Genomic DNA, 24,705 nt, shown 5'->3' with positions numbered 1-24,705 from the left:
AGGCCCCCACCCATGTCTCCCACCACCCCCACCCCCACCCCCCAGCCACCAGGGGCAGCCTCCACCAGGCCCCCACTCATGTCTCCCACCACCCCCACCCCCCAGCAGTGCAGGGGCACCCTCCATCAGGCCCCCACCCATGTCCCCTATCACCCCCACCCCCCAGCATCCAGGGGCACCCTCCACCAGGCCCCCACTCATGTCTCCCACCACCCCCACCCCCCAGCCACCAGGGGCAGCCTCCACCAGGCCCCACTCATGTCTCCCACCACCCCCACCCCCCAGCAGTGCAGGGGCAGCCTCCACCAGGCCCCCACCCATGTCTCCCACCACCCCCACCCCCCAGCATCCAGGGGCACCCTCCACCAGGCCCCCACCCATGTCTCCCACCACCCCCACCCCCCAGCCTCCAGGGGCAGCCTCCACCAGGCCCCCACTCATGTCTGCCACCACCCCCACCCCCCAGCAGTGCAGGGGCACCCTCCACCAGGCCCCACCCATGTCCCCTATCACCCCCACCCCCCAGCATCCAGAGGCACCCTCCACCAGGCCCCCACCCATGTCTCCCACCACCCCCATCCCCCAGCCACCATGGGCAGCCTCCACCAGGCCCCCACTCATGTCTCCCACCACCCCCACCCCCCAGCAGTGCAGGGGCACCCTCCACAAGGCCCCCACCCATGTCCCCTATCACCCCCACCCCCCAGCAGTGCAGGGGCACCCTCCACCAGGCCCCCACTCATGTCTCCCACCACCCCCACCCCCCAGCCACCAGGGGCAGCCTCCACCAGGCCCCACTCATGTCTCCCACCACCCCCACCCCCCAGCAGTGCAGGGGCAGCCTCCACCAGGCCCCCACCCATGTCTCCCACCACCCCCACCCCCCAGCATCCAGGGGCACCCTCCACCAGGCCCCCACCCATGTCTCCCACCACCCCCACCCCCCAGCCTCCAGGGGCAGCCTCCACCAGGCCCCCACTCATGTCTCCCACCACCCCCACCCCCCAGCCACCAGGGGCACCCTCCACCAGGCCCCAACCCATGTCCCCTATCACCCCCACCCCCCAGCAGTGCAGGGGCACCCTCCACCAGGCCCCCACCCATGTCTCCCACCACCCCCACCCCCCAGCATCCAGGGGCACCCTCCACCAGGCCCCCACTCATGTCTCCCACCACCCCCACCCCCCAGCCACCAGGGGCACCCTCCACCAGGCCCCCACTCATGTCCCCTATCACCCCCACCCCCCAGCAGTGCAGGGGCACCCTCCACCAGGCCCCCACCCATGTCTCCCACCACCCCCACCCCCCAGCATCCAGGGGCACCCTCCACCAGGCCCCCACTCATGTCTCCCACCACCCCCACCCCCCAGCCACCAGGGGCAGCCTCCACCAGGCCCCCACTCATGTCTCCCACCACCCCCACCCCCCAGCCACCAGGGGCACCCTCTACCAGGCCCCCACCCATGTCCCCTATCACCCCCACCCCCCAGCAGTTCAGGGGCACCCTCCACCAGGCCCCCACTCATGTCTCCCACCACCCCCACCCCCCAGCAGTGCAGGGGCAGCCTCCACCAGGCCCCCACTCATGTCCCCTATCACCCCCACCCCCCAGCAGTGCAGAGGCACCCTCCACCAGGCCCCCACTCATGTCTCCCACCACCCCCACCCCCCAGCCACCAGGGGCACCCTCCACCAGGCCCCCACTCATGTCCCCTATCACCCCCACCCCCCAGCAGTGCAGGGGCACCCTCCACCAGGCCCCCACCCATGTCTCCCACCACCCCCACCCCCCAGCATCCAGGGGCACCCTCCACCAGGCCCCCACTCATGTCTCCCACCACCCCCACCCCCCAGCCACCAGGGGCAGCCTCCACCAGGCCCCCACTCATGTCTCCCACCACCCCCACCCCCCAGCCACCAGGGGCACCCTCTACCAGGCCCCCACCCATGTCCCCTATCACCCCCACCCCCCAGCAGTTCAGGGGCACCCTCCACCAGGCCCCCACTCATGTCTCCCACCACCCCCACCCCCCAGCAGTGCAGGGGCAGCCTCCACCAGGCCCCCACTCATGTCCCCTATCACCCCCACCCCCCAGCAGTGCAGAGGCACCCTCCACCAGGCCCCCACCCATGTCCCCTATCACCCCCACCCCCCAGCAGTGCAGGGGCAGCCTCCACCAGGCCCCCACTCCTGTCTCCCACCACCCCCACCCCCCAGCCACCAGGGGTACCCTCCACCAGGCCCCCACTCATGTCCCCTATCACCCCCACCCCCCAGCAGTGCAGGGGCAGCCTCCACCAGGCCCCCAGTCATGTCCCCTATCACCCCCACCCCCCAGCAGTGCAGGGGCACCCTCCACCAGGCCCCCACCCATGTCCCCTATCACCCCCACCCCCCAGCAGTGCAGGGGCAGCCTCCACCAGGCCCCCACTCATGTCTCCCACCACCCCCACCCCCAGCCACCAGGGGCACCCTCCACCAGGCCCCCTCCCATGTCCCCTATCACCCCCACCCCCCCAGCAGTGCAGGGGCACCCTCCACCAGGCCCCCACTCATGTCTCCCACCACCCCCACCCCCCAGCAGTGCTGGGGCAGCCTCCACCAGGCCCCCACTCATGTCCCCTATCACCCCCACCCCCCAGCAGTGCAGGGGCACCCTCCACCAGGCCCCCACCCATGTCCCCTATCACCCCCACACCCCAGCAGTGCAGGGGCACCCTCCACCAGGCCCCCACTCATGTCTCCCACCACCCCCACCCCCCGGCCACCAGGGGCAGCCTCCACCAGGCCCCCACTCATGTCTCCCTGCACCCAGGTCCTCACAATCACCAACCATGTGCGTAATGGTCAGCCTCCACAGCCAAAAGGCCCTACCAAGTAACCCATTCACCCACATGGAAATGGAAATTACATGTTACACCCCCAACGTACATAAAGCAAATGAACCCATGTCTCTCACACACAATGGTTGCAAATGAATTGGAAAACACCCAACATGACATGCATGAAACCAATGAGATGATACCACACAGTGAAGTATGAAAACAAAATTGTACTAAAAAAATATGAATGCAAATGAAATGAAACAAACTACAATGCCAATGAAAAAAAGAAAAGGTGCATGTCCGTCCAAAAAAATTAAAAACACCAAATCCAAAAAAAATGTACTTCAAAGTCACATTAAAAATGAAATCAATCCGACAGAAAAAAAATAAATCCAAACACCATTGCTCCATGGAGAAGAAATAAAAAATTAAAAAATAAAACAATCCAATGAAGAACTATGTACAAAATATCCAAGGGTCCATGAGCCCAACTGAACAAAGGAAACCTACAAAAAACACTAACAAAAATGCAACTATATACAAAAAGTGGCGCTGTGTCCGTCGACTCCAAATCATAAGAATAAACAAATGAAACCTAAAACTAAAGAACTATATACAAAGGCGGCGGGCAAGTCCAGCGGCTCACTCCGTAGTGTTCTGGGCCAGGGCATCATCAAACTCCTCGTCTATGTCCCAGAGGCGGTCCTGTTTCATGGCCCCGAGGGTCCGCAGGGACAACGCCATCTGCTCCTCCAACCCCCTGCGGATTGCCTCGAGGCACTCGGCCCGCCTCAGGGCCCTCCGCATGGAGTTCTCCGTCCTGACCATCGTGAGCCGCTCCTCTTCCGCCCGCCGCCGCTCCGCACCTATCTGCTGGCCCAACCGCAGCCACACGGAAGACACTTCCTGTCCTGGGTCCTCCTGCCCTCCGGCCGATGCCTGCCCCTCCGATGTTGATGGCCCCGAGCCATGATGCCTCCCACGTTGACTCTGCTGCTGCCTCCGACGCAACTGCATCTGCCAGCACGACGGCATCCAGGCTGATGGAATCCACCGACGCCGTCGTGCACGTGCCCTGCCTGATGATGCCGGCACATCCTCCATCTGCTGGGGTACATTTGCTGTGGTGTCCACCTCTGCTTGACCTCCGACTGTGGCAGGGATGGGATCCCCACCGAGCTGGCTGCATAGGTCAGGGCAGGTCCACAGGGGGCCCTGGTGGCATCTGGGCCGGAAGACGGCAAGGAGAGCGACCGGCGTATAGCCTCCACAGAGGAGGAGAGGGCCACCAGATTGGCCGACACATGCAGGAAACCCCCAAACATGGAAGATCCCAATTGGGCCACGTCGGCACGGTGCTCTTCGTGATGATGTGCGTGCTCCTCCCGGGAAGCACGCACGTCATCACGAAGTGCACCCGCGCGCATCGCAACCCCAATCAGGACCTTCTCCATACGGACACGGGTCCCCTCGTCCGCAGGTGGAGGGGAGTCAGGTGACATGGACATCCCCTCTACCTGCGGACGGGCCTGGGACGGGGCATCCCTGCTGGTGCATGGTCGTGCACTCACAGGGTCAGGGACAGCGACATGCACAGGCCCCTCCACGGTGACCTGTGCTGCCTCCTGCCCCTGGCCCTGGACTGCACCATTTGCACCAGCAGGGATGCCCCCACCAGGCCCCATGTGTGCCCCTGTGGCGGCCTCCTCCTCCTCTGTGGAAACCACCAACCTGGATGGCTCCTCACCGTCTTCCACCGTAGCAGGCCCCTGTGGGGGCTCACCCACCCCTTCCGCTGCAGCCGTGGGGGCATCCCCGCCGCCTTGCTCCACAGCGCCGTCTCCGCCCTCTTCTTCACTAGCCGCTGCGTAGAGGGTGACAAAGAACACAAGCATCAGGGTACTGTACAATGGTTCCCTAGACAGGAAGCAATAGCAGATGAGTACCACTGTCAAAGTACACTTCCATCATGTCCCTCCACAACACATGGGTCAGTCCAGGCAAAACACACACAGTAACAGGCATGGTGCATGCCATGGACATTTCCATACATGTCCAATGGACTCTTGAAACATACAATGATATGGAACTCACATGCATCATGGGTCATGCCTATCACATGCACACACTTCACCTCAGTCACATCCATCTGGCCCCATACACCCCAAACACAGTGGATACAAGGGTAACTAGGCTGCATCAGTGAATCTGTGCATTGTCACACACATGTGTCATGCATCCATGGCATGCACAAGTCACAGACACGCAGGTCAGGCACACAGACATGGCTACCATATATGTACCTGGCATCAGCACCCATCCCTCACCCCCACGCATGTCCAGGAACAGAGACTGGCAGGCTCTCATGTTTAAAATCTGCATAGGGCTCCCCATGTGGCATTTAAACACATGCATCAACCATGTGGTTCACACATCACTGGTCGCACATGCATTACCATGATGTCCCTGCACACATACATGCATACATGGCCTATGTCACACATACAGGCAAGTATCAGAGAACCAGCACAATGCAACATGCCCTGTCTCACACAGCTATGCTTGGACACTTACCGCTCAACTCCAGACGGGTCTCCCTCTCAAGGATCTGGGCGTGGAGCGCTGGGCGTACGCGTTCCAGGACCCTCATCTGGATGGAACTCATGCAGCCCCGGCCCCCCTCCACGAGGCGCCGGGCCTTCACGAGGGTCCTGGACCTCAAGTCCTCCCAGCGCTTCTTGATCTTCTGGACATCGCGGGTTGCCACCCCCTCCGCGTTGATGGCAACCACACAGTCGGCCCAGATCCTCTCCCGTCCTTCCTTGCTGGCGCGGGACGATCCAAAGAGGGCATCATACTGCCCCAGGACATGCTCCACCAGGACACCAACTTCGGTGGCAGTGAAGCTGGTGCCCCTCTGCCCCTCTGGCCTGGGGTTGCCACTGGTGCCAGATGTGGAAGTGCCCGACATGGCAACCCCAGAGGCAGGTGTGGGTGGGCAACTGGGTCCTGGGGCTGGGCTGTGGAGCGATGTAATCCCAGTCGGGAGTCTTCAGTTCCAGCAGGGGTGGACACAGCAACTGGACCCCTGCAGATGGCTGATGTGCAGGCACCAAATGGCAGGGCACGGTGGCAGCAGGCAGGCAGGCAGGCAGGCAGCAGCATATGGCACGTGGGAGGCTGCTCGGGGCACTGGGGGGCTGTAATTCGGCCTTCTGGGCAGGAGCGTGGTCTTCCGTGTGTTTTTGCGTGGCCAGCTTGATACGGAGTGATTTGGCACGTGAAAATCCTGCACGTCAGCGTGAAATTCGAGGAAAGGCCCTTAGCGCGTAAGCGCGTCAGCCCGCATATGCGATTCTATTGGACCAAAGGCCCTCAGCGCATAAGCGCGTCTGAGACGTGACCCGCACGGGTGTTTCCCACACAGCACGTGATGACGGAGCACACGTGGAAAGACTGCACGTCAGAGTGTCATCGCGTGTAATTGGACAGCACGTCAGAGTGTCATCGCGTGTAATTGGACAAAAGTGCGTGTACACGCGATTGGCCTATGTACGTGTATTTCAGGGGTGCGCGGGCACTTACACACGCAAGTACGTCAGCGCACCTGTATCCCGGGGTGTGCGGGAATTTCCACACGCTATTGGACTGGGTACTGGATTTCAGGGGTGCGCGGGTCACACGCTCGCCTACAACACGCGCAACGCATAAATTTGCGCGCTAACAAAATAACAAACTCAGACCCAGGATGAACATACCGTAACTAATAGCAGTGGCCGTGGGCTACCAAAGGAGGAGGAGGAGGATAGTCAGGGCCAGAATATTCACACCCAGAACCAGCCTTTTTGGGATGCCTGATGACCAGGTGTATGGGAGGTACAGGTTTCCACCACACATAATACTGGACCTGGTGAGTGAGTGGGAGGATGACCTCACATCACCCACCCTGTGCTCCCAAGCACTCAGCCCTCTGGAGAAGGTCCTCAATGTACTGCACTTCTTAGCCACTGGATCATTTCAGCGGACAAGTGCCATAGTGGGTGGGGTATCACAGGCCACCCAGTCACGCTGCCTACACCAGGTCTTGAACATCATCACTGCACGCCCATCAGTCCGCAGGCACATATACCTGGCCAGAACACCTGCAGAAAGGCATGCTGCCGCCCTGGATTTTTACGGTGTGGCACGATTCCCCAAAGTGATAGGTGCCATCGACTGCACCCATGTGGCTCTACGTCTCCCAGGGCATCAGAGTACATCTATAGGAACCGCAAGCACTGTCATTCCATCAACGTGCAGGTAGTATGTAATGCCAAGGGAATCATCACCTCAGTATATGCCAACTATCCCGGGTCCACCCACGACAGCTTCATTTACCGAATGTCCACCCTAAGCCGGGACATAGAAGCTGGGCGGCATGGCGATACATGGCTGCTTGGTGTGTATGAATGCCACTGCACATGCATGCATGCCAGATACTGAGCAAGGTCACAACCCCACCAATGATACCAATCACCACCTCCACAGGGGACAGTGCCTACCCTCTCAGCCCCCACATGATGACGCCAATTCGGAACCCCACCACGCCACCCGAGGTAAGATATAACACAGCCTACATTACAACCCGGGGCATAGTGGAGCGCACATTCGGAGTGCTAAAGTCACGCTTTCGCTCCCTTGACCGTTCTGGCGGGCAGCTGTTATACGCTCCCCCAGTAGTGTGCAGGATCATAGTGGCAGCATGTGTCCTGCACAACGTTGCAACACGCCAGGGCCTGGCCGTGGACATGGTGGTGGCCCCACATCCCCAACCACATGCACAGCCGCTGCGCATGGGAGGGGAAAGGGCACGGGGGAGGCAGCCCGTACACAGCTAGTGGCTAATTACTTCACATAGAAATCACACCCCTGTGGAGTGCACACTGCCCTGGCACATTCCATCTGACAATCAATGATGACTCAACCTGACACTGATCCTGAATGTCTGGAGAATCAACCGTGAAAACCATATCAGCCTGAGATTGTTCACCTGGAAGTGTTACAATGTGTGCATCCCTACCCACACAGACACCACCAAGGCAGTTTTGTGAAGAAACACATTCAAGCAGCTAAAATGAATACCCACTTGCAAAATGCAACAAGAGGACAGTGCCATGTCAGCCAACCCATCCCCAGCACCGCCACACGACACACTGTGCCATGTCATGCTATTTGCAGGTAAACAAAGTAATCCCCACAACATGACACAAGTGTCACAATGTACAGTGTCCCTAATTGAAACTTGCAACACCTGAAATGCTCACAGTAATGCAGGACCAACAACAAACTTGAGCAGGTACTACCATTAACATGACATCACAAATGTAATAAATTAGTAGTCTCACCACCTGGAAATGCCTGCACTCCCACCACTTCCAACTGTACAGTGTTGGCGCCATGTAGAGTTGTAGGTGCACTGCTGCCAACATGGACCCCATCTCCAAACTAGAGGGCCTTGTGTAGACATGAGGAAGGGACCTGCAAATTGGGAGGTAGACACAAATGATGAGTTACACATCAATGCAACATGCAGTGTACAACACAACAGCAATATGCACTAGGAATGTATACACAGTATTGACTAGACTACCCACACATGTAGTGGGAGTCCAATGTCACCATGTACGTCAATGTCACTTGGGCACACCCTTTGCAAACCCATGGAAACGGGAAGCAGGAGGGGTGTGTGTGACTCAAACCCAAGCATCTGAACCAAATACATGACAAGTGTAACGCTCACCTGATTCCCGTAGAGGCGCCGGTCTTGACTGGGCGTATGCCGTATCTTCAAAGGTGATGTGTAACACACGGCTGGCTCTTTGGGCTGGACCTCTGTGCACTGTATGTCTGACTCAAAGGGTAAGATGTCTGCAGATAGAAAATATGGGATTAATGAACTGGGTTATTGAATGTCTCTCGCTTCTTCCCTTTCTCTTCTCCTGTAGCACCCCAAAGGTCAACGCTCTCACCTTAGGTAAGTGAACGCCGTGCTCTCCATCTGCCTCGGGGCAGGGTGCTGTAACCAGTTTCTTCACTGGATAAGGGGAGCAGGCCTCTTGACTTCAGAGGACTGCTGTCCGTCGTTTACTGCACGAACGGTAAGTTTCGAGTAATTCTAATGTCTTTAGTAATGATGTCTCTTGTTTTGCAGGGTTCCGGCGATGGCGGATGACGGGCTGAAGTGAGTTGAAGATGGAGCCCGTGTGATGAATAGAAGCGCCTGGAAGCACGTAAGTAAGCGCTTGTTGCCTGCTTCACGATGCGCTCTAACTGTCTTTTTATGTTGCAGGTACAAGTTTGGAGCGGCTGCAGGGTGCCGGAATACCCACTGGGTTAGATGTGAAAAGGAGTAATGGCACGTGAGTATTAAAGTTCCCCAATGTCTTTAAACGCACCTTGTTTTGTCTTTCAGATGCGGGATGCAGCGCCGAAGGCCTCCGGAGCGTGCGAAGAGTTGGTGAGCTTTTGTCTTTCAGATGCCGGAATGCAGTGCGAAGACCTCCGGAGCGCACGAAGAGTAGGTAAGCCTTTGTCTTTCAGATGCCGGAATGCAGCGCGAGGCGTTGATGACAGCCGATGGACCAGGTAAGTGAAGCGCTGTCACTGAAGACCGTAATGCTAACCTGTTCTTTCTTGTCTTTATAGATGTTGCTGAAGACTGGATTCAGGATGGTAAGCCTTTTTCCTTAGGCCCAGGATCAGATGCAGAAGACACGATGAGCGTTCTGCTGCAGAGGATGCAGAATAACGCAAAGCAAGATTCATCCATCGGGTGTGGTTTAAATAGCCTCCTGTAGTGCTTAGGTGTCTCCTTCCACAGCCACGCCTAGGTAAGAAAAGAGTTCCTGCTTTCCAGAAGAGTTCCAGTGTTCTGAACCTAGGGAGTGGCTCCTGCCCCACCCAACAGGAAAAGTAGTTCCAAACAGAAGAGGATCAGAGGCTCAACTGGCAGGCAAGTAAGCAGCATGGTCTGCTGCAGGTAAGTCCACCCAAGCATTATGAGCCCGGCACTTCCAGCGCTGGGACTGGGCATATTTATGAGCCTGGTGCCACTGGCGCCAGGACTGGGTCCAAAAGGTCCCAATTGGGACTGGTTGGCCCTCGGAAACTGGGTTATGGATCTGCTTCCAAGGGAGTTGGGAAAACCCTGACCTTTTGGAAGCAGAGATCATGACAGTACCCCCCCTCAAGGCCCCTCCCAAACCGGGCTTCTCCGGGGGTTTTGGCTTGTCAGGAAATGTTCGGTGAAATCTTTTGATTAGGCGAGGAGCGTGGACATATTCAGCAGGTTCCCAGGATCTCTCTTGGGGGCCGTAGCCTTTCCAGTCAATTAGGTAAAATAGTTTAGATTTGGAGATCTTGGAGTCCAGAATGCTTTTGACTTCAAACTCGAGTTCTCCATCAACTAGGATGGGTTTTGGAGATTTAGTTGGTCGGGTTTGAGGTTGCACGGGTTTTAATAGAGAGACGTGGAAGACCGGATGTATCTTCATGTGCGGGGGCAAGTCCAACTTGACCGCTACTGGGTTTACTATGGTAGTGATGGAATAGGGACCAAGGTATCTTGGGTTGAATGTGCGTGGCCCTTTTAGAGGTAGATATTTGGTGGATAACCAGACTTGATCCCCTACTTGATATTGAGGGGCTTCCTTCTGATGTTGATCTGCTCCTTTCTTGTATTGTTCTTTAGCCCTTTGAAGGTGAGAAACAGCTTTCTTAAAGGCTTGGGTGATTGTAGAATGCAGGTAGTCTACTGCTGGTGTTTCAAGATCTTGGAGGGGATCCAACTCCGAGGTTCGAGGGTGACTGCCGTATAAAAGAAAAAACGGGGTTTTCCCAGTTCCCGAATGGACAGAGTTGTTGTAGGCATATTCGGCTATCCAAAGGATGTCTTTCCAAGTTTTTTCAGTTTGTTGCAGCATGCAGCGTAAATACTGTTCCAGAGTTTGATTGGTCCTCTTGGTTTGTCCGTCGGTCTGAGGGTGGTGACTGGTCGATAGTCTCACATCAATTTGAGCCGACCGACAGCAACTTCGCCAAAAATGGGAAATAAATTGACTACCTCGATCCGAAATTAGAACCGAAGGAAAACCGTGCAGTCGGACGATGTTTTCGAGAAATTCTCGGGCCAGAGTTGCTGCTGTTGGCAAGCCTTTGAGCGGAATGAAATGCGCCATCTTGGAGAATAAGTCCACGATTACTAGAATCGTATTGTATCCGGAGCATGGAGGTAGATCGGTGATGAAGTCCATAGAAAGCGTATGCTAAGGGCGAGGTGGGATGTCAATAGGGCGTAAGAGGCCTGCTGGTCTTTCCTTTTGACTCTTGTTTTGGGCGCATACTCCACAGGACATTATAAAGTCTCTGATATCTTTTTTCCAAGACGGCCACCAGAAGTAGCGCTTGATCTTTTCTGAGGTCTTGGCCATACCGGGATGTCCTTCCATTAAAGGATCGTGATAACAAGAGATTACTTTTTTCTGTAAATCTGTGCTGGGCAGGTATAATCGTTCTTGGAAATACAATAAGTTGTCCTTTACTGCAAAGTCCTTTCCCTGCAGATGCCAATTTTGTATGTCTGCTGGAGTTACAAGTTGCCTGGCTTTATCCTTAACTTCCTCTATGGATTGTGTGGCGATTACACCCAGAAGTCTTTGTTCGGGAATGATTGGTACAGGTTTAGGGTTGATCAAATGTTCTTCCACTCCCATCCGAGAAAGGGCATCAGCTTTACCGTTTTTTTGTACCAGGTCGATAGGTAATTATGAAGTCAAACTCGGCAAAGAATAATGCCCAACGGAGTTGTCTAGAGGATTGGGCTTTTGCGGTTTTCAAATATTGCAGGTTTCGGTGATCCGTAATCACAGTAATGGTGTGTCGGGCCCCCAGCAGATAATGCCGCCAAGCCTTAAAGGCAGACTTGATAGTCAGAAGTTCCTTGTCAGTAATCGTGTAGTTGATTTCAGGAGGCGAGAATTTGCGGGACCAAAATGCCACGGGATGCAACTGATTGGTTACCGGGTCCTTTTGTGATAGAACTGCCCCCATGGCAAGGCTTGAAGCATCAGTTTCCACGATGTAGGGGAGTTCGGGGCGAGGGTGTTTTAAGATTGGTGCAGAGAGAAATCTAGTCTTCAAATCCTGGAAAGCTTGTTCCGCGTCGGTAGACCATTCAAAACGTTTGTTTTTCTTTAACAAGGCAGTGATGGGCTGGACTATCCGAGAAAATTCGGGGATAAACCTGCGATAAAAGTTAGCGAGGCCTAACATGCTTTGCACACCTTTTACGGAGGATGGTGATGGCCATTTGAGAACTGCATCGACATTCTTTGAATCCATACGCACTCCGCTAGGTGATAATATGAATCCCAAGAATTCAACTTCAGTCACGTTGAAAACACATTTTTCCAACTTAGTGAAAAGTTTGTGTTGACGCAATCTTTCGAGGACCATTTTCACGTGTTTCCGATGTTCAGATTCCGATGAAGAATAAACGAGGATGTCGTCAATGTAAACAACAACACACACATCTATGAGTTCTCTGAGGACATCGTTCATAAAATATTGAAAGGCGGCCGGGGCATTGCAAAGTCCGAAGGGGATGACCTGATATTCAAATAGCCCATATTTGGTGCGGAAGGCCGTCTTCCATTCATCGCCCTCTTTTACTCGTACCAAGTGGTAGGCTCCTCTAAGATCCAGCTTTGGATATATGCATGCTTTTCTGACTTGGTCCAGGAGTTCAGGGATCAAAGGTAACGGATATATATTCTTGATGGTGATCTGGTTCAGGGAGCGATAATCTATACAAGTTCTAAGGTCTCCTTCCTTTTTTGGAACGAAGAACAAAGCTGAAGAAGCTGGGGACTTGGAAGGACGAATAAACCCATTTGCCAGGTATTGATCCAGGTATTGTCGAAGGTGAAGGTTCTCAGGCTCGGTGACGGCATAAATTCTACTACAAGGAGGAGTAGATCCAGGTATCAGGTCTATCTGGCAGTCATAAGACCTATGAGGAGGTAGAGAGTTAGCCTGATCCTTCCGGAAGACATCTTGGTATTCTAGGTATTCGGGAGGTAACTGGGGAGTCTCTGAAGAAATTGCTGCCAGTGCAACACCAGGTGGAGGGTGACAAGTAGAGACACATTCTGGAAACTGGACCGTTCTTGCTCGCCAATCGATCAGAGGATTGTGTTTCTCTAACCAAGGTATTCCTAGAATAATCTGAAACTGAGGAGCCTTGATCACATCGAACACGATCTTCTCATGGTGTCCATCTTGACTTACTAGCGTCACTTCTTGAGTGGTATGCGTTACTGGTCCGGAGGCTATCTCCGTTCCATCCACCGTAGTAATGACATCCTTTACAGCCTTGGGAAAAAGAGTTAGATTCATCCTCAAAACCATTTCGTGATCCACATAATTGCCGATGGCACCGCTGTCGACGTAAGCTTCAATTGCATGTAATCGATCCGGATTATCAGGGCTAATGAGGACCATATGTATCACGAAATGCGAGGTCACGGAACTGGTTTTCACGCTCGGCAAGAGGACCTCTATTCTTGTCGGGCGAGCTCGTTTCCCTGCTCAGAGTTTGTAACTTTGGTAACTGCAGCTCCTACTGCCTTCTTGGCAGGTTTCACCGGACAGTCTCAAAGAAAGTGCCCTGAGTTTCCGCAATAGAGGCATAATTGCAACTGTTTTCTCCTTTCCCGCTCCTTTTGTGTTAGAGGACCTTTCAGGCCCCCTATTTGCATGGGTTCCCCAGAGTCTACTCCTTTGGAAGGAGATGGCGGTTTGGAAAATACTCGAGCATCAAACTTGGAACGATCGGCCTTCCTGTTCTGCAGTCTGTGATCTATTTGAACGACTAAGTCTATATAGTCCGAACAATCTTGTGGGGGATTCACTACTTGGGCTAACACATCTTTGAGCTCTCCACGTAGACCTCTATAAAACAGCGTAATCCTTTTGTCCTCAGGCCATTGAGTTTCCACTATCAGTCTGTTGAAAGACGCAATATAAGCCAAAAGGTCTTGATTACCTTGTCGCAACGAAAGAAGCTCATTGTCCAAGGCCTGCCCCTGTGAATGTCTTGCGAACAGTTTTTCCATACTGAGCTGAAAAGCTTGAAAATCATGGAGGACCGGATCATCTTGATTTACTAGAGGGATCGACCAGTCTGCCGCATTGCCACTAAGGTACGAAAGCACGAAAGCTACTTTAGCTTGATCAGTTGGAAAGGCTGCTGGCCGGCATAAGAAATGCAACCGGCACTGATTGATAAATACTGCAAACCTCTTTGGGTCACCAGAAAATCGTTTGGGCGGAGCCAGAGGTACATTCCCAGGTAGGTTGATCTGCACTGGATTCATAGAGGATGTAGAAGGAAGATTTCCCCCAGATGCGGGTAACGGGGTCTGTCCGGCTTGTGACTGTAGCAATTGTCTAGCGAGATCATCTGTTCGCTCCTTGGAAATAATCAGTTCCCTTCTTAGAGCGTTCGTTTCCTGACGGGCTGCATGCACTTCTGCCCTTAGTTCCCCAAGTAACTGGGCTAGCTGGTCGGTATCCGAGGTTTCCATAGCGCCTGGACGGGAGTTTTGCGGTAGGCTTTGCGTTCTGTAACGCTCACCTGATTCCCGTAGAGGTGCCGGTCTTGACTGGGCGTATGCCGTATCTTCAAAGGTGATGTGTAACACACGGCTGGCTCTTTGGGCTGGACCTCTGTGCACTGTATGTCTTACTCGAAGGGTAAGATGTCTGCAGATAGAAAATATGGGATTAATGAACTGGGTTATTGAATGTCTCTCTCTTCTTCCCTTTCTCTTCTCCTGTAGCACCCCAAAGGTCAACGCTCTCACCTTAGGTAAGTGAACGCCGTGCTCTCCATCTGCCTCGGGGCAGGGTGCTGTAACCAGTTTCTTCACTGGATAAGGGGAGCAGGCCTCTTGACTTCAGAGGACTGCTGTCCGTCGTTTACTGCACGAACGGTAAGTTTCGAGTAATTCTAATGTCTTTAAAAGTCTTTAGTAATGATGTCTCTTGTTTTGCAGGGTTCCGGCGATGGCGGATGACGGGCTGAAGTGAGTTGAAGATGGAGCCCGTGTGATGAATAGAAGCGCCTGGAAGCACGTAAGTAAGCGCTTGTTGCCTGCTTCACGATGCGCTCTAACTGTCTTTTTATGTTGCAGGTACAAGTTTGGAGCGGCTGCTGGGTGCCAGAATACCCACTGGGTTAGATGTGAAAAGGAGTAATGGCACGTGAGTATTAAAGTTCCCCAATGTCTTTAAACGCACCTTGTTTTGTCTTTCAGATGCGGGATGCAGCGCCGAAGGCCTCCGGAGCGTGCGAAGAGTTGGTGAGCTTTTGTCTTTCAGATGCCGGAATGCAGTGCGAAGACCTCCGGAGCGCACGAAGAGTAGGTAAGCCTTTGTCTTTCAGATGCCGGAATGCAGCGCGAGGCATTGATGACAGCCGATGGACCAGGTAAGTGAAGCGCTGTCACTGAAGACCGTAATGCTAACCTGTTCTTTCTTGTCTTTATAGATGTTGCTGAAGACTGGATTCAGGATGGTAAGCCTTTTTCCTTAGGCCCAGGATCAGATGCAGAAGGCACGATGAGCGTTCTGCTGCAGAGGATGCAGAATAACGCAAAGCAAGATTCATCCATCGGGTGTGGTTTAAATAGCCTCCTGTAGTGCTTAGGTGTCTCCTTCCACAGCCACGCCTAGGTAAGAAAAGAGTTCCTGCTTTCCAGAAGAGTTCCAGTGTTCTGAACCTAGGGAGTGGCTCCTGCCCCACCCAACAGGAAAAGTAGTTCCAAACAGAAGAGGATCAGAGGCTCAACTGGCAGGCAAGTAAGCAGCATGGTCTGCTGCAGGTAAGTCCACCCAAGCATTATGAGCCCGGCGCTTCCAGCGCTGGGACTGGGCATATTTATGAGCCTGGTGCCACTGGCACCAGGACTGGGTCCAAAAGGTCCCAATTGGGACTGGTTGGCCCTCGGAACCTGGGTTATGGATCTGCTTCCAAGGGAGTTGGGAAAACCCTGACCTTTTGGAAGCAGAGATCATGACAACAAGCCTGCATGTGCCCAGCCACAATGCAGCGTATGCCCACAGGAACCACAGAAGGCAACAAATTGTCCCAAAAAAATTGGGAAAAATAAAAATAAAAATAAAAATATATCAAAAATGGCCATTGATGGGCCCGGGGGGGTTGGGGAGGCCACCCAGGAGGTCCGAGGACAGGGTGCACACCAAAACCCACCTGTGTGGATCCTGGGAAAAATAAACATCTCCATGGGCTCATGGCCCACACGGCTACCCTATTGTGGGAGTATCACTGCTGTCGCTATTATCACCCTGTGCAGCTGCATCCGGAGGTGGTTGCACTATGGGAGGCAGCCCACGCAAGGCCCTAGTCTGCTCCTCCATGGCTGCAAGCATGCGGGTGTGGTAGGTCTGGTTCTGGAGGATGAGTGTGCGGAGGTCCCCATGCAACAACTCACGGGATGCCCGGACCTCCGCCCTCGTTGCCTGCATCTCAGCTGAGAGCGTACGGGTGAGACGCTCCAGCTGCTGTTCTGTCCTTTGGTGTGTTGAAGCCTCAAGCTCAACAAGAGTCGTCCTGAGGTGAAGGAGCTCCTGCCTCAGGGCTTCCCTGTGGCCCTGGGACTCTATGGAGATGGCCTCCTGCAGAGTTGCCAGTGCGTCCCGCCTGTCCCTGTTGGACGCCAACATGTCCTCCCTGTGTGACTGGCAGATGGAGTCGGTTGCCTGTTGTAGTCGCTCCATCAGCCTTTCAGGGGGGACAATGGAAGTGGCCACCCTATCCATGGCCTGAGCCATCATCTCGGATGATGCTGCCTGTTGGGTTGCCATACCGTAAATGGATTGCTCCCATGCGGTATTGCCAGGTGGCGTACGGCCACCACGTCAGCGGGCACCACACCTGTCTGGGGCAAGGCGAACTGCGCCTTGCTGTGCCGGCACTGCTTGAGGCTGCAGGACTGCATTCCCCCTCTGATCTGCTGGCCCAGGAACAGGATCAGATGTCGCGGAGTGTGACCCTGCATCCGTAACCACCAAAGGCGTAGCTGCCAACACTGACATCCCCATTGAGGGTTCTGACCCTGGTGCAGGTGGGTGGGACAGAACAGAATCCCTCCCTGGAACACTCACCTGCGACGGCACGTAGGTCTCATCATCCGAATCAACACCTGAGTACAGCTCGGGGGAGGTGCAGCCAGAGACACCCCTTGATAGCATGACCTGCAGCACTTGTGGGTTCTCACCCACCACCATACCACGTCCCTCACTGGTGGTTGGTCTGCCCTCGGACCCCTCCTGGGTCTGCACCATCTCCACAACCCCAGCAGTATCAGGTGCGTCTTCCCCTGCAAAGACATAAAAACAAAGAAATGGAAACAGGCATTAGCACCATGGCACACAATGAGGGCTGAGAAGCAAGAGAACCAGTACTTGATTGACACATGTCACACATGACTAAAACCCTCCCATGCATGCACCCTCACTGCATATGAAGGGCAGGCTGTTAAGATGGAAATCACGGGAATGCTGCGTACCTGTATTTCTGGATGATCTCGACGGGGCAGCCAGACTGACGGGAAGACTTGGTAACACAAGCAACCAGCCCTTCCTCCACCCTGAATGGGAACTGGGTGGAAGATGAACCGATTCCCAATGCCACAACCAGGTTGCAGAGATGGCAGTTCTGCACGGCGTTGACCGAAGAAGTGGTAGGAGGGAATCCTTGAGGTGAAGTTAGAGTCCCAAGGTGTGGAAGGCCACACTCACAGCTGGCAATGGATGATGAGAAGCAAAGTCCAAAGGTGTGGGAGGCCACACCCGTAACAGGCAATGGGTGCTGAGAAACTGAGTCCAAAGGTGTGGAAGGCCACACCCGTAGCAGGCAATGGGTGCTGAGAAGCAAAGTCCAAGGTGTGGGAGGCCACACCCGTAGCAGGCAATGGGTGCTGAGAAGCAAAGTCCAAGGTGTGGGAGGCCACACCCGTAGCAGGCAATGGGTGCTGAGGAGCAAAGTCCAAGGTGTGGGAGGCCACACCCGTAGCAGGCAATGGGTGCTGAGAAGCAAAGTCCAAGGTGTGGGAGGCCACACCCGTAGCAGGCAATGGGTGCTGAGGAGCAAAGTCCAAGGTGTGGGAGGCCACACCCGTAGCAGGCAGGGGAAGCTGGGAGGATGAGAATCCAAAGAATGGCACAGGAGAACCCAGAATAGCCAGGCCAAAGATAGGGAGGAAAGAGGGCTGAGAACCAGGGCTGAATAGGGAGGAACCCAGGAGGAGAGAAACTGGACCAGAGAGAGGAGCCAGGAGAACCCCGGCAGCAGGACGGAGAGGACCGGCAGGGAAGGAGGTAAGGACTGAGAAGCAGGGAAAAACAAGACTGGAGCTAACTGGTAGCGCGGGGAAAGGCGAGGACACGATCCGGAACAGAACGCGTTGAGACGCGATCTGTTCCCGACCGCGCCCTCCCCTTTATGGGCCGCCGGCGCCTGCGAGGCCTGGAGCGCAAGCCCGATGGTTGCCAGGCGCCGGCGGCCTCAGAATGAGGCTTGAGCAGCAAGCTGCTCCAGGCTTCGGCGGCCGCCCCCACGGCGCATGCGCGGGGCCGTAATTGCGGTCCCCGACGTAAGCGCCGCGGAGCTGCCGCCCCTGTCCCTGGAGCTCTCCCCCCTGCGCCTCCCCAAACGCGGAAGCGTGGGTAGAGGCGCCAGGGAGGGGGAGCGCGAACGGTGAACCCCGGTCTCCTGGTAAGCGTGACACAGGCAAATGGCACACACTGATGACACCAAGATGGAAGATGAACACATTTTCTGCATGCTGCCTGGCAGTGGCATCACACATTGGCCTGTGATTGCCAGGTGAAACACACATGCCATCACACAGATGGCATGTACCATTGCTATTGAGTGAAGATGGAGAGGAGGGCAGCACCTATTCATTCAGTCCAGTTCCCGCATGTAATAGCTTTTCTAATTCAAACAGGTCAGATTTTTCACCGGGAGCTGCCAGTCCAAAATTGTCCAATTGCACAGGGACATGTGTGAACAAATGATATCCAGGTAACAAAGTCACTCCACTTTACCATAGCCATGTCAGACATGTGACTAGAGGACTGAGAAATGCCTAGTAAAAGTGTTGGAATGCAAACAATCTGCCTGAATGAACAGAGAAAAATAAGCAACAATGTTGTGGCAAGGTGACACTTCAAGGGCAACTGGCGTGCTGTTGGGCTAGATGTCTACTGTTGGCAGAAGGGATACTGCTATGGCCAAATGCAGCTGTGCAGGATGTATTGCATGAAGCACATGGCTGACCCATATGACTCAGGCGCACACACTCTCACCTGGCACACAAACAGAAGCCCTCACACACACACCATGCACATGGATGACACACACATGCATGTGCACTCACCGGACAATGCCTCGTAATCAGGCAGATCTCCCACGCCTTGGATCTGTTCCTCCGTGACGTAGGTCCCAGCGACTGACTCATGTGGAGTGAGTTCCATGTCCACTACTGGAGACCCACCTCCAGTCACTAGAGTTGCGGCATGACTTGAGGCCAGCTTATTCTTTGCCCTGCGCTTTAGGTCATTCCAGCGCTTATAGCAATCATTAGCTGTGCGCCTCACGATTCCAAGGGCACTTACGATGTCCGCAACGGTCTGCCAGTGTGCCTGGCATTGTGCAGGTGTGGTCTTGGATCCTGCAACAATGACCATCTCGTTATCATGTCCGGACACATACTCGACAAGTGCATTCAGTTCGTCATCCGTGAAGCTGGGCTTCCTCGACGGGCCGGACTGTGTAGCCGTGTCTGGGGCATCAGCCTGTGCCGGACGAGCACTCTTCCTCTTCCGCTTGGAAGGTGGTGGTGATCCTGAGTGTCCTGCGCCGCTCTGGACACTAGGGGCAGGAGCCCTGGTGGACTCTGTATCAGGAGTGTGGGATTGCACACTCAGCATGGGAGTTGGTGCAGGCATTGGCTCAAGTGTAATGGTGTCAGGGGGAATGTCAGCAGGATGGACTAGGACCGACACTGTCCTGGCTGGGTGTGTGAGAGCTGGGGTGGATGGAGCCGCAGCTGCCCCTGCAGCCTCTCCGCCCTGCCTACTTGGGGCAGCAGATGACCTTGCTGCCCCAGATCCACGTGGCATGATGACATCAACGTGCACCAGCGCACGTGTCATAGGCCTGCTGACCTGGAAGTCAGCCATGGAGTCAGCCAGGTCTGGTGCCACAATGGGCTGGTCCAACAAGGGCTGAGCATGGATGGTGTCAGCCACATCAGCCTCAACGGGAGGGGGGGGATTATGGGTGCCCTTGACTGGACCTCCACACATGGGGGGACAGGCTCACCCTGCAAGTAACAACCACATCCCCTACCGGATCCACCACAGCCACCACTTGTGGCTCTTCCACCTTTGCCACCCTTACGGAATCCTTGCCTCCCAGCCATGGCACTGATGTTAATGTGCGTATGGGAGTGGCTGTAAACTATTGTCCTGGGCGATTGGGGGTCAAAGGGGTTGGGTACCAGATGGTAATTGTACCCTAGTGCTCTAGCAAGGCTGAATGTAACCCCTGGGGAAAGATGACGTGTCACGCTACGCACAGGAGGCCCAAAAAAGGGAGATGACGTGCACGCAACCCCTCCTAGACCACGTGTGCAGAAAGAAAAACCTGCACTACGCTGTGGCACCCAGTAACACAAGAATGAACGTATGCGTGTCACACGCAGCCTAGAATGACCTCTGAAGGGGTAGGCTACACACGGGGCAAGCACAGATGTTAGATACGTGCGTGACTCACCGTCTGCCAGGTAAAAGAGCGTGAAAAAGGAGCGCGTTTGGTTGGCAACACCCCCGCCAAAAGAAGATTTGTACGCTGTCTGAGGAGACAGGACAACAGTAGAAGGGAACACTGTTTGAGGGAACAGGCCCAGGTAAACCAGTAAAAGAGAAAAAAGAGAAAAAGCTGTCAGAGGTAACAGGGAGTACGAACTTGAAACGCTGTGAAGTAAATCGCGTGTGAAACGACAAGAAGTACAGAATTCACCCACTCGCTCTCCACGAAAAGCAGGTACAAGGAAATGGTGTTCAACACGTACCTTTTATGCAGGCCCACACGTCCAGCGTCACTTACGCGGCGTGTACGCGCTAGGGCCATTTCCACCAATTACACGCTTTGTCACTTCTGCTTGTAGGGCCATTTCCACCAATTACACGCTTTGTCACTTCTGCGTGTAGGTCCATTTTCACCAATTACACGCTTTGTCACTGCCGCGTGTACGCGCTAGGTACATTCCCACCAATTACACGCTTTGACACTCGGACGTGTCTTTCATTTTTTTCAGACGCAACATTTTCCAACGTGTGCCCAATTCAACGTGCACGTGACTTCATAGACGCGCATACGCTGGCGACGCATTTACGCTCTAAGGGCCTTTCCTCGAATTACACGCAGATGTGTTGGATTTTCACGTGCCAAATCACTCCGTATCAAGCTGGCCACGCGTTCACACACGGAAGACCACGCTCCTGCCCAGAAGGCCAAATTACTGCCCCCCAGAGCCCTGAGCACGCTCCCACCTGCCATCTGCTGCTGCCTGACTGCCTGCTGTCCACGTGCCCTGCCATTTGCTGCCTGCACATCAGCCATGGGTGCTGTTGCTGTGACCCACCCTGCTGGAACCGAAGACTCCCGACTGATTTTCCATCGCCCCACAGACCAGCCCCAGGACCCAGTTGCCCACCCACTCCTGCCTCTGGGGTTGCCATGTCGGGCACTGCAACATCTGGCACCAGTGGCAACCCCCGGCCAAGGAGGCAGAGGGGCACCAGCTTCACTGCCACCGAAGTTGGTGTCCTGGTGGAGCATGTCCTGGGGCAGTATGATGCCCTCTTCGGAAGGTTGCGCGCCGACAAGGAAGGACGGACTCGGATCTGGATGGACATCATGACTGCCATCAACGCGGAGGAGGTGGCAGTCCGCGACTACGAACGTGTCAGGAAGCGCTGGGAGGACTTCAGGTCCAGGACCCTCAACAAGGCCCGGCGCCTCCTGAAGGCAGCGGATGCTAAGGGGCGCCGGGGCCACTTGTCGGAAGATCAGATGAGGGTCTTGGAACGCATATCCCCAGCGCTCCACATCCAGGTCCTTGAGAAGCAGACCCGTCAGGAGTCGAGCGGTAAGTGTACATGCATACTGATTGTAAGCTGTGCGTGTGGTGGTGTGCCAGGAGTGTGCAGGTTGAACATGTATTTTTATGTGGCCACGTAGGGGGGGTATACAGGGCCGTGAGGGTGACACATGCGAGGGGTCTCATGTGTGACACATGGATGGTGCTTGTGTGTGTGGGCTTGCATGGCACAGGATGTGGAGGAATGATTGTCAGGTGTGACATGGATGTCGATCAAAACACTGCGACAGTTGGCGGAGGTGTACACATGCATGCAAGTTTGGTGCTGTGTGTGCATGTGTAGTGTACTCCCTATGTTGCATGTGATGTGTGGATGACCTTTGGCTGCTCATGCTGTTGTATGTGAATGGATGGTGCTGGCTGTTGCATTATGGCTGTGGTATGGCTCATGTGTGCAAGTTGAAATGACATGTGTGTTGGGGATTGTGATGCCATGTCTGAGGTTTACCAATGCCACTCATGTATAACTGTCATGTGTGTATGAGTCAATTTTACAGTGCCCTGATGCCTGTGTTTTCTTTCTCCCTGTCTGCAGCGTCAACTGATGAAGAGGGCGGAGAAGGTGCTGTGGAGTACAGCGGCAGGGGTCGCACCACCAGCCGGAGACGCAAGGCCCGGATCCCCTCCCAGGTTGTGATCTCGTCGGGGAGTGAGGAGTTCGGTGCCGCATCCCAGGCCGCAGCTGCCGAGGGGAGGTCCAAGAGGCGGAGGTTGGAGTTGGACTCCTCGGCAGCAGAAGGGGCAGCTGGGACCCCACAGGGCCCAACGGGGGAAGATGGCACGGAGTCATCCAGGTTGGTGGGGGGTTTGGTGGAGGAGGAGGCTGTGCAAGCGACAGTGGCGGGGTCTGGAGGTGGGGATTCCACTGGTGCTAGTGGTGCAGTGCAGGATCAGGGACAGGAGGCAGCACAGACCGCCGCGGAGGTGCCTGTGTGCAATCCTGTCCCTGCTCCTGTCACTGCATCATCTTGCACCAGCGGGGATGCCTACCTCCAGACCCGTTCTCAGGGAGAGGATTGGCTTACGACACCTGGCCTTCCACTCCCTGCGGATGTGGCTATCCTGCACCAGGTTGTGCCTGTCCAGGGTGGGGTGGCGTTGCGTCAACGGGCCATGCGAGCTGACCTGCAGTCTTTTCATGATGAGTCTGCACGTCTTCTCGCATGGCTCGTTGACCGCGTTGACCCACTGGGACAGCTCACCAGGGCTGGATTCCGCCGTTTCCTGGACCTTGTTCCGACCCCCTTCTCCACAGAACCCCCTATGCCCCAGTCGTCCTCCATGCCATCTTCCCACCCATGTGTCACCTGAGTGCCCTGTGGAGCTGCCTCCGACCGTGCGGCCAGGCTGGTGGACAACAGATCCCTGCCACAGTCGGGAGTCGGACGTCCAGCAGGGGTGGCCACGTCAACGACTGCACCCCAGCTGGAGGAGGATGTGCAGGCACCATCGGACAGGGCACATGGACAGCAGCAGCTGCAGCAGCAGGAGGCTGTAGGTGGGAGCCACGATAGCTCGGGGCCTTCAACATCGGAGGGGCAGGCATCGGCCGGAGGGCAGGAGGACCCTGGATGGGAAGTGTCTTCCGTGTGGCAGCGGTTGGGCCACGCCATAGATGCGGAGCAGCGGCAGGCAGAAGAGGCGCGGCTCACGATTGTCAGGGCGGAGAACTCCATGCGGAGGGCCCTGAGGCGTGCCGAGTGCCTCGAGGCAATCCGCAGGGAGTTGGAGGTGAACATGTCAGCGTCCCTGCGGACCCTCGGGGCCATGGAACAGGACCGCCTCCGGGACATAGACGAGGAGTTCGATGATGCCCTGGCCCGGAACACCACTAAGTGAACCCCCATTGACTGGCCCGCCGCCATTGTATATAGTTATTTAGTGATAGGTTTCCTTTGCAGTTTATTTTTCTTTGGAGTCGACGGACACTGCTCCACCTTTTCTATATAGTTCCATTTTAGATAGGTTTTTTGGTAGGTTTCATTTCTTCTCTTGGGATGATGGACCCTGAATACTTTGTACATAGTTGGACTTTGGATTAGGATATTTTTTTAACTATGAATATTTTTTGCCATGGAGCAATGGTTTTCTATTTCTTTTTTACCTTCATTTACTTTTCATGGACTTGAACTTTGGAAGATATTTTTTCGTATTGTCATTTGTTGATTTCATTTTGAAAAGAGACAGCCTGGTTATTTTTTTAATTATTTTACTTGTGTATTTTGGTTGATTTTGATAGCCATTGCTGTTGTTTTTAATACATTATTTTGATTTTTTCATTCTTCAATGTGTGGTTTCATCTCATTGTTTTCATGCATGTCATGATATGGGTTTTCAGGTTCCCTTGCAACCATTGTGTGTGTGTGAGACACATGTGTTGATTTACATTGTTTCCATTGGAGTAGTATCATGGGCACATGTAATACTTGGTTGTGTCTTTGGGCTGTGGTGGCTGGCCATGAGGCACATGCTTGAGGATTGTCAGGGCCTGTGGGCAGGGGGACATGAGTGGGGGCCTGGTGGAGGCTGCCCCTGGTGGCGGGGGGGGGTGGGGTGGTGGTAGACATGGGTGGGGGCCTGGTGG

This window comes from Ambystoma mexicanum, chromosome 3p (assembly GCF_040938575.1).
Source record: "Ambystoma mexicanum isolate Mex_15411 chromosome 3p, UKY_AmexF1_1, whole genome shotgun sequence".
In the NCBI taxonomy this organism is placed as follows: Eukaryota; Metazoa; Chordata; class Amphibia; order Caudata; family Ambystomatidae; genus Ambystoma; species Ambystoma mexicanum.
The sequence above is the reverse complement of the archived record's forward strand: the minus strand, read 5'-3'. Positions refer to the sequence as shown.